We start from the raw sequence: 11313 nt of genomic DNA, 5'->3' as shown, positions 1-11313 counted from the left end.
TTAAAACCCTAAGTTTAAGTTCAAAGTTTTGGACCAGCTTTCTCCTAATTAAAAACGAGAAACAATAAGGTTGAGAACATACCAAATATGTAATCACTTTTAAGTTTGGATGAGTAGAATGCCTTAGTCCCTAAATTAAAGGTTTGGTCTTTTAAACTTTTAGGGTTTCAACGACGATGATTTGATGTTTGGAGAAGATGAAGTAAGCTTACCACTTCGGCTATTAATTCCTACGACCAATGGATGAAACCCACCTTAAAGGGTTTTGCTTAATTTAAGGGAAATAAAATAAATATGAAAAAATGACTAAATTATAAAAATTTGCCACATAATTAGCTTATTCACAAAAAAGAAAATGGTGAAAACATGGAACTGGTCCTTCAACTTTTCACCATTTTCAAACATTCATTGCAAGGATTAATAAGCCCTTAGAGAGAAAATAACCTTAGTGACCAAAAATGCCTTATAATATACGATTTTAACCAACTTTTTTTGGATTTGCCAAAATGACCAACTAAATCGCAATGCGATCGATAATTCGCAACGCGATCTCCGGTATTGCAAATCAGTTTCCAGATTCACAACGCGAACTTTGACTATCGCAATGCGATTTACATGTTCGTATTGCGATAGTCCAAGTTCGCGTTGCGATTTTCCAAATTCGTTGCGATAGTCGAAGTTCGCGTTGCGATTTATTCCAAATTCGTTGCGATAGTCCAAGTTCGCAACGACTGGTGGTATTGCATTTGTTTCTTAAGAATTTTCTCTAAAAAGATAGTATTCGCGCGGACGTGTCGAAGACACGTATTACCACGACCACGACCACGACCATGACCCGAGACGAGACGACCCGAGACGAGACGAGACGAGACGGACGGCGGCGGCGCGCGAGAGTCCCCCTTGTTCTCTATCACTCAATAAGGAAGTGGGAAAGCCAAGCCTTAAATACCATTCCCAATAGTGTTTCCAATACTATGTGGGATTGACCATTACCAACACTTGTTTCCAATACAATGTGATTATTCAGGAAACAATTAACAATCATGCACCTTAAAACAACTGAATTAGCAACCAATTGCATTAGTATTATACGATTAAATATGCCATAATTAAAAGTCAATCTAAAATCAATCGCGATTATTGCAATTTTAAGCAAAACATTCAAAAATAATATCACTATTTAAGGCTCAATCCCACATAGTATTGGGAACAAGTGTTGGTAATGCTCAATCCCACATAGTATTGGAAATACTATTGGGAATGGTATTTAAGGCTTGACTTTCCCACTTTATTGTTGAGTGATAGAGAACAAGGGGGACTCTTGCGCACCGCCGCCGCCGCCGTCTTGTCTCGGGTCGTGGTCGTGGTCGTGGTCGTGGTAATACGTGTCTTCGACAAGTCCGCGCGAATACTATATTTTTAAAGAAAATTCTTAAGAAACAAATGCAATACCACCAGTCGTTGCGATTTTGGACTATCGCAACGAATTTGGAATAAATCGCAACGCGAACTTCGACTATCGCAACGAACTTGGAATAAATCGCAATGCAAACTTCGACTATCGCAACGAATTTGGAATAAATTGCAACGCGAACTTCGACTATCGCAACGAATTTGGAATAAATCGCAACGCGAACTTCGACTATCACAACGAACTTGGAATAAATCGCAATGCGAACTTTGACTATCGTAACGAATTTTGAATAAATCGCAACGCGAACTTCGACTATCGCAACGAATTTGGAAAATCGCAATGCGAACTTGGACTATCGCAACGCGAACTTGGACTATCGCAATGCGAATATGTAAATCGCAATGCGAATATGTAAATCGCAATGCGATAGTCGAAGTTCGCGTTGCAAATCTGGAAACTGATTTGCGATACCGGAGATCACGTTGCGAATTATCGATTGCATTGCGATTTAGTTGGTCATTTTGGCAAATCCAAAAAAAGTTGGTTAAAATCGTATATTATAAGACATTTTTGGTCACTGAGGTTATTTTTTCTAAATTTTTCCTTGTTTTAACTTGAGCACCTAAGTTTTCCTTTTTACTATATTCATTATATTCTTCATTTATCAAATTTTAGTCCTTAAACCATTTTCAAATAAAATTATACTTTAATCATATTTATATAATGAAATTAGTCTAATTCCAAAAAATTCAAAAATATCTAAATAACTATCGAAAAATATTTTTTGATTATTATACATAAGAAAAATTCTAGACTAATTTCTAAAGTGTTACTACTCTCCCTTCTAAGAAAAAAATCATCCTTAAATTTTACTTGAAGTGAAAAGTTGAGGGTACTAATCACTTTTATGATCTTTGAGCTCCCGCGTAATGAAGTTGTGATTCCTTTATAAGACTTTCACCAATGGATTTCTTTGACTTCATAAGCCAAAATCTGATTGTGTTCTTCCTTAAGTCAGGTCTAAACGAATATCTACAGACTCAGGCTAACTAATGTGAGAATGATTCAATCAATATTTATAAAGCATCAATACATGAAAAACAACTTAAATCCAACTTAGCTCGGGAGACAGATGACAACTTCGTAAAAAGGCCTTTTCACTTAAGTTATTGACTATCTAAGAGCCCATATATGATCATATAGATGCATTTATGAGCATATAGTTGCATGTGGTGGAAATATATTTTGTCGTGGTATTTTATTTTGTAAACGGTGATGCGTTATGGGGAAGGTGTTTTGTTTGATGATGTGTAGCATTTAGGAGCAAGGATAAGCAAAAGGGAATTGTCGTGACATGATGAGACTGCTTAGCATAATGCAAATGCCAAATCGGACGACATTTTGGAAGAAAAAAAATGAAAAATGATATTTTCAAGAGCCAGCTGTCCTTGTCTTCACATGCCCTCAACCGCTGTCACCTATGAGGGAACATATGCCACCTGGGTCGGCAAATTCTTTCGGGACCACGCCCAACTGCAAGCTACCCAGGAGGAGACCACGTCCAGCTGCCCTGGAGGGGACCACTATTTCATCTGCCTCACCCCTTACGTGAAAGAAACCAGCTTGGGTAGCCTAGGAATTTTAACACAAAACCCTAGGTTTATTCACCACTATAAATAGGAGATGAAGCCACCTTGAGAAAGAGACTTTAAACACAAGCATACTTGAGCTTACTTTCAGAGAGAAAACGGTCACTCCCTTTTCCATCAATCATATTTGTCATGGCATTCCTCCATTAACAAGCTAGAGGGAGTGGCCAGCTAGGCGTCTGAGAGGAGCTAGCGAGCTGAGCCAGTTCATGGTGGCCGAGGGTAGCTCCGACAGTGCACGTCGAAGGCTTTTCCTCCTTCCTTTTTGCTATTTGATCTCTTTTACCTCATTTGGGTTTTATGGAATGAATTAAATTTTTGCCTTGTTGCTTGAAACATTCGAATCCCACCATGAACTAGTCTTATTTGGTGGGAGTTCATTTTGGATATTTAAGTTTTACTTTAATGAATGGTTGTTTTTGTATGCTGTTATTGGTTTTTTTTTTATGATGTTTAATGCCTTAAGGTTGTAGGAGCTATGAGAATAGTCATTCCTTAGGAGATTACTTAGTGTTCGAGAGAATGACTAAGTAGCATGCCTTTAGTGTTTGAGGGAAACTGAGGAGGATCCACATAAGCAAGGGGTTCTAGGTAGTAACTAGGCCTAATCCAACCTTAATCATAAGGCTAGGATTTCATTCGACTAAAAGGTGTAGTGCTTGATTGAGAGGTTAGATGTTAGTGCTGTCGCTAAAAGGTATTACCATGACATATCCTGTTATCTAGACATATAGGATCCCTTCACTTTCTAATGCCAATAGGTTTACCATGGCATCTTGAACCTGTCGAGTCCCTTGACTAGAGATAGTATAGGGCACCCTTAGTAAACTCTATCGGGTATATAAGGCATAAAAGTAAGACCATTTTGAGAAGTAAACTTAAATTTCCCTAGTAACTCCTATCATTCATTCTCATAGTAGCTTGTTGTATGAGGAGTTTAAAGTCCTGATAATCAAATCTAATATTTACAATTTGTTTTGCCTTTACATTTTCATTTGATTGCACTAAAAACAATTTAATTTGTCTCGACATTTCCATCCATTTTGCCACAACATCTCCATTTGCTACCATATTACCATCATTCCATTTCCACAACATCCATTTCATCTTGCCATAACATTATCATTTGTAAATAACATCACTAACTATACTTAGGTGAAATAGTAAATTGATGTGATTAAGCTTATAAATTTCCTCCAATCCATGTGGATACGATACTCACTTATCACTGTATTACTTATTCAATTGTGTATACTTGCACATATTTTCGCGACCATATTTAGAAGTCATAATTCGCATACAAGTTTTTGGTGCCGTTGTCGGGGATTGGCAACTGTAAGTTAATTAGTTTTGTCATAGCAATTTTATTTTAATTGTTCATTTTGTTGTATAGTTTTACTTGTTATTTTCCTTTTATTTTTCAGGTTTTTATTTTACGTACGCAACGTGCTCAAGCAAACATGTATCATATCAAAAATCAAGGAATTGGTCAAGAGGAAGATCAGAATGCCGAGGCAATTCTGAATACTAGTAATGCAACTAGTCCTCGTACTATTCGAGATCATTTAAACCCTATCCTGAATTACCTAAATCCTTGAATTGTGGCACCCAAGATTCTGGCAGCCCACTTCAAGCTCAAACCGGTTATGTTCGACATGTTGGACTTGATTAGACAATTTGGTGGTGCTCCTCATGTGGATGGAAGGCAACATATTCGGGCATTTTTGGAGGTTTATAACTCATTTCGACAACAAGGTGTGTTGAAATTGAAGTTATTTCCATATCTTTGAAAGATCATGCCAGGGTATGGCTTAATGGAGTGCCTTCTGGATCGATAAGGTCATGGATAGACTTGTGCAAATATTTTTTGCTATGGCATAATCTACCGAATATGAACAACCATCTTAGGAATGTCATAACATTTTCTCACCAAGGCGATGAAGAGTCTATATATGAGTGCTGGGACCGATACAAAAGTTTGCTTCGTAAGTTCCTTAATCATGGATTCCACGAATGGACTCAAGTTGTGATGTTCTACAATAAAGTCAATGCACACACGAGGATGATGCTAGATATCTCGACAAATGGGACATTGCTCGATAAATCACATGCAGAGGTATTCGACCTTCTGGATAGGATTACCAACAATGATTATCAGTTTTCATCTTCAAGGCTTAGAGCCGGGCGATAAGTAAGCGCCTAGGACATTTGAGTTGGATACTATAGATTCCATGTCCGCCCAACTTTCTGCCATCACAAATATGTTAAAGAATTTGTAACAATCAGGTGAGGTGAAAGAAGTGAAGGCAAACAACTCAGCATGTCTATAATGCCATGACAATCACCATAAAAGTGAGTATCTGACCAATCAAGAGTCCATCAACTATGTAGAGAACTACAATCGAGGCAAAATCAACCCCTATTTTAACACCTACAATCCTGAATGGTGTCATCTTCCAAACTTCTCTTGGGGAAATCAAGGAACCAACAATGCTAGTCAGCCCGCTAGGCAACATAACTTTAGTGACTCATAGAGTTTTCAAACGAATATGCCATGGTATAATTCTAACGAGAGAGTACCATCTTCATCCAACACAAGTTCTTTGGAGGCCACAATGCAAGATTTTATAGTAATCACGAAGACCATACTGCATGAACATACAACCTTTATAAAAAGCCAAGAAGCTTTGCTTCAAAGCCATAACTCGTCTTTGAGGGCCTTGGAGGTTCAGGTTGGCCAAATTTACACGACATTACATTTTTGCCTACAGGGCAGCCTACCTAGTGATATTGAAGTCACTAAGGCTCAAGACATGGAGCATTGTGGTACATTCACCTCAAGGAGTGGCACCAAAATTATTAAGATGCTAAGTTTGAGGGTGAGTCACTCAGAGAGCTCGGTCATGAGATTATGCACGAAGATCTGAAGGTTCAAAAAGATTCACATTCATTGGAAAATAAGGATGAGGGTTCGAAGAGTGCAACCAATGAAGACAAGAAAAATTTTGCCACGACAAAAGAAAAGCCTCCATCAGTAAGGGTTGATGACTAAAGGAAAGCTACTGAAATTTGCCGCAAAAAATTTTTATTCACTGATAATCACTTGAAACTTGATGAAGAAGACAAACAGGAGCTCGAGGATATTCCAAAGGAGATGAGTTAGTCTAGCTTACACATAGCTAGACCAGGTATGAAATTTGAACCTTTGGATTCTATTGAATTTAATCATCCTAAACCCCAAGTAAATATCCATATGTCTAGGATAGAAATTATAAAAGAATTAAGGAGTGAAATGGAGATTGAGGAAAAATTCCCTAATGAGAAATTATTATTTGCTGCGATAATTTTGTGGTACGCTGACATTGTCAATTTTCTCGTTATGTTGTTTTGCTTCCTTACTTGATTAGTCAGGAAAAGAACAATTTCATACACGATGGTGGCTACTATCATAGGGATGACCCTGACCTCTTCAAAGAATTTACTGCCCAAATTATTACAAGTTGCCATAGTAAAAAGGAGCGAAAAGAGATCTCATTCCACTATCATTCAACTTCATGCAGAGATCACTTTGAAGAAGAGAGGACTAATGCAAAGGTCTTACAATTCAGATATGAAAGACATGAAATGTCAGGGCAAAATATTTTAAAGGTGGAACTGTTATATGTGTGGGCCATTTTGGTCTATACTGGTGCTCCGATCGAATACGATAAAAAATGCCATAATAATTTAAGATGTTTCGGAAAGAACAAACTTCCAAACATGTAGACAAGGTAAAGACCCTGCAGTAGATGCACCCACTTAGAAAGAAGACTCAATTGGTGTTGGCACAAATGTTATCGTTGCTGATGATGTCCACCAATCTACACAAATTCCACGGTAAATTGCAACACTCTTGGCCAAGTAGATCCTGGACCAAAAGGCGAATCTGACCAGCAACCTGACTACATTCTTTGCCTATATCAAGCGATGGGATGAGGATGTGGAAATAACCTTCATGGAGCTCCTTCCGCATATAGCTCTTGATTTTCCAGTCTCCATTGATAGACTTTTACGAACATCTGTGAATGCCACGACATCAGTAGATGCTCAACAGTTAGATAATAAGGATGAGCCAGAAGATGTTGACCCAATCCACACAATGCCTACAACTAAGCGACAAAAGGCTGAGTCTTGACTACCAACTCTGACAGAACCACCGTAGCCCACGAAGCCACACGATGTAGCACAATCGAAAATGCCGCTACAATTCCCTTTGCATAGGAGTCGACATCATTTGAAGAAAGTGTTTGAACATGAGAAGCCTCAATTAACCCTAATCCCCAAAAGTATTAGGACCCCTAATGCACCACCAACAGATTCTGAACACTCCAGCCTCACACCGTTACGCAAGCGCTTGCGTCGCACAACAACCATAACACCAACACTATAATTAGTCAAGATATCTTGCATTGCATTGCATTTCATAACATGTAGTATAGTTTTACCTTAGTTTTTATTTAGCATTGAGGATAATGCTTCTCTCAATTTTGGGGGAGGTAGAGTTCCCAAGTTATTGCATGATAGTATTAGTATAATGAATATGCCATGACATTAGTAAATGTTCGAGTTATTTTTTTGAATAAATTAATGATGCTCGATGATGATGAACTCTTTATGGCTAGAATTGAATGCACATGACTGTTGAGGATAATATAACCAACTCTAGGACTTGCTTATTTGAAACCTTAGAATACACGATTGTATGTTTTCCATGCTTAAGGAACTTAGAAATTTTTTTTATAAGAGAACTTTTGCATGTCTTGGCGTAAAATTTTGATAATGCCATTGAATGATGAAAACCCCACATGTTAAAAAATGAATGAAAAAAATGAAAATGATAAAAAAAATTACGAATAAATGCTTCGACATATCTATAGAGGGATACTCCGCTATGCCATGACATTGCCTGGAAACTACATTTAAATAAATGGCAACCACGATATATGAGTGAATGAAAGCAATCATGGGATAACTCTACCGACTAGCTAGGGGGTAGAAGGTATGCTCCCTTTCACCTAGAGTGTGGGATGGTACGTATGATGGGCTGACTCCCCTTGTAGCAGTAAAAAAACAATGTGGGAGTAAACTTGTAAATGTCGTGGCAAAACACTCACACAAAGGATCTTGATATAATCACACGCACACACTTACACAAAGGATCTTACCCTAGGGGACAATACTTGATTTCTTAAATTAGTCTAGCATGTTAAAGCCAACTGTTTTGAGGGTTAAAATTCTATCCCATATGACTAGCTTGAAACTGAACTTGCCATGGCAATTTTTTTTTGCTTAATACTATCCATTGCTTACGGATAATCAATAGCTTAAATTTGGGGGTGTGATAACTCCGTAAAAAGGTCATGTTTAGGGCCTTTTCACTTAAGTTATTGATTGTCTAAGAGCCCATATACGATCATATAGATGCATTTAGGAGCATATAGTTTCATGTGGTGGAAATATATTTTTGCTGTGGCATTTTATTTTGTAATCGGTGTTGCGTTATGGGGAATGTGTTTTGTTTGATGATGTGTAGGATTTGAGAGCAAGGATAAGCAAAAGGGAATTACCGTGACATGATGAGACTACTAAGAACAATGCAAATGCCAAATCAGACGACATTTTGGAAGCGAAAAAGATGAAATATGATATTTTCAAGAGCCAGTTGTCCTTATCTTCACGTGCCCTCAACCGCTAGTCACATAGGAGGGAACATCTGCCACCTGGGTTAATTGATTCTTTCGGAACCATGCCCAGCTGTAAGCTGCCCAGGAAGGGACCACGCCCAGCTGCCCTGGAGGGGACCACTGCTGCATCTGCCTCACCCCTCACATGAAAGAAACCAGCTTGGGGTAGCCTAGGAATTTTAACACAAAACCCTAGGTTTATTCACCACTATAAATAGGAGATGAAGCCACCTTGAGAAATATACTTTAGACACACGCCGACTTGAGCTTACTTTCAAAGAGAAAAAGGTCTCTCTTTTTTCAGTCAATTGTATTTTCCATGGCATTCCTCCATTAACAAGCTATAGGGAGTGGCTAGCTAGGCGTCCGAGAAGAGCTAGCGAGCTGAGGCAGTTTGTGGAGGCTGAGGGGAACTCTGACAGTGCATGTCGAAGGCTTTTTCTCCTTCCCTTTGTTGTTTGATCTCTTTTATCTCATTTGGGTTGCATGGAATGAATTAACTTCTTGCCTTGTTGCTTGAAACATTCGAACCCCACCATGAACTAGTCTTATTTGGTGGGAGTTCATTTTGGATATTTAAGTTTTACTTTAATGAATTATTGTTTTTGTATGCTGTTATTTGTTATGTTTATGATGTTTAATTCCTTAAGGTTATAGGAGCTATGAGAGTATCCATTCCTTAGGAGATTTCTTAGTGTTCGAGAGAATGACTAAGTAGCATGTGCTTAGTGTTCGAGAGAAACTAGGGAAGATCCACATAAGCAAGGAGTTCTAGGTAGTAACTAGGCCTAATCCAACCTTAGTCATAAGGATAGGATTTTAATCGACTAAAAGGAGTAGTGCTTGATCGAGATGTTAGATGTTAGTGCTTCCGCTAAAAGGTATTGCCATGACATATCCTATTATCTGGACATATAGGATCCCTACACTTGCTAACACCAATAAGTTTTCCATGACATCTTGAACCTGTCGAGTCCCTTGACTATAGATAGAATAGGGAACCCTTAGTAAACTCTATCGGGCAGATAAGGCATAAAAGTAAGATGATTCTGAGAAGTAGACTTAAATTTCCTAAGTGACTCCTATCAATCATTCCCATAGTAGCTTATTGTGTGAGGAGTCTAAAGTCCTGATAATCAAATCCATTATTTACAATTTGTTTTACCTTTACATTTTTATTTAATTGCACTAAACACAATTTAATTTGCCACGACATTTCCATCCATTTTGCCATGATATCTCCATTTGCTACCATATTACCATAATTCAATTTCCACAACATCCATTTCATCTTGCCACATCATTCTCATTTGTAAATAACATCAATAACTATACTCAGGTGAAACAATAAATTCATGTGATTAAGCTTATAAATTTCATCCAATCCCTGTGGATACGATACTCACTTATCATTGTATTACTTGTTCGATTGTGTATACTTGAACATATTTTTGCGACCATATTTCGTAGTCATAATTCACGGAAAGTAGATCTAATCGATAAGCAATTAGATTGATCATCTCAATCACCTTATAAGGGCCATTGAATCTCAGACTAAGTTTTCCTTTATAGGCAAATCAAAGAACTTTCTTCCATGAAGGTACTTTGAGGGAAACTTATTCTCCAATTTCATACTCGATATCTCTACGCTTCAAATCTATGTAGGATTTCTGTATGTCAAATGTAGCCTTTAAATGATCATGTATTACGCTAACTTTAGCTTTTGTATCCTTAATCATTTCATATCCCAAAGACTTGTTTTCTCTTATCTCATACCAACCAAATAGTATATATTATTATAGGAATAATAAATATTATTATAGGAAAACTCGATTAATGGTAGATATTTTTCCCATCTTACATCAAATTATATCACAAAAGTAAAACCACATCCTCCGAGATCTACAATAATCAAATATATATCGATAAAAATATTTAATAATTTGATAATCATCAATAACTTTATCAAAATATTCCCTAAATGATCCTTTCATATTGTCCTTCCGTTTATGAATGAAAGATGATACCATATTGTATAGATATACCAAGAGCCTTCTATAAGGATCTTTACAAACGAGATGTATAATGAGAGTCTCAATTAAAGATGATAAAGATAGAGACTCCTTGTAGTCTCACTACATCCTTGTTGTATAATTTTTCAAGCTTGTGTAAGTTAAAATCTATTTGAATTGGGATAAAATGGGTCAATTTAGAAAATATCAACAGTCACCCATATATAATCATGTTTCCTTGAAGACATTGGCAAGCCAATCACAAATTCTATCGCGATTCTTTCTCATTCCCATCGAGGCAATCTAGTATGATCTCGATATTCAATCTTACTCGTTGACAAATTAAACATTTTAAGAAGAATTTGATAACGAATTTTTTTATTCCAGCCCACCAATAAATCTCTCGGAGACACTTGTACATCTTAACAGATCTAGGATGAGCAAAGAAGGAACTACAATGAGCCTTTATAAGGATATTAGATATTTTCTTGTAATTATTAGGTTCACAAATTTGA

The sequence above is a fragment of the Hibiscus syriacus genome, unplaced genomic scaffold (assembly GCF_006381635.1).
Source record: "Hibiscus syriacus cultivar Baekdansim isolate YM2019G1 unplaced genomic scaffold, ASM638163v2 tig00110429_pilon, whole genome shotgun sequence".
Lineage (NCBI taxonomy): Eukaryota > Viridiplantae > Streptophyta > Magnoliopsida > Malvales > Malvaceae > Hibiscus > Hibiscus syriacus.
This window is presented reverse-complemented; position numbering follows the sequence as displayed.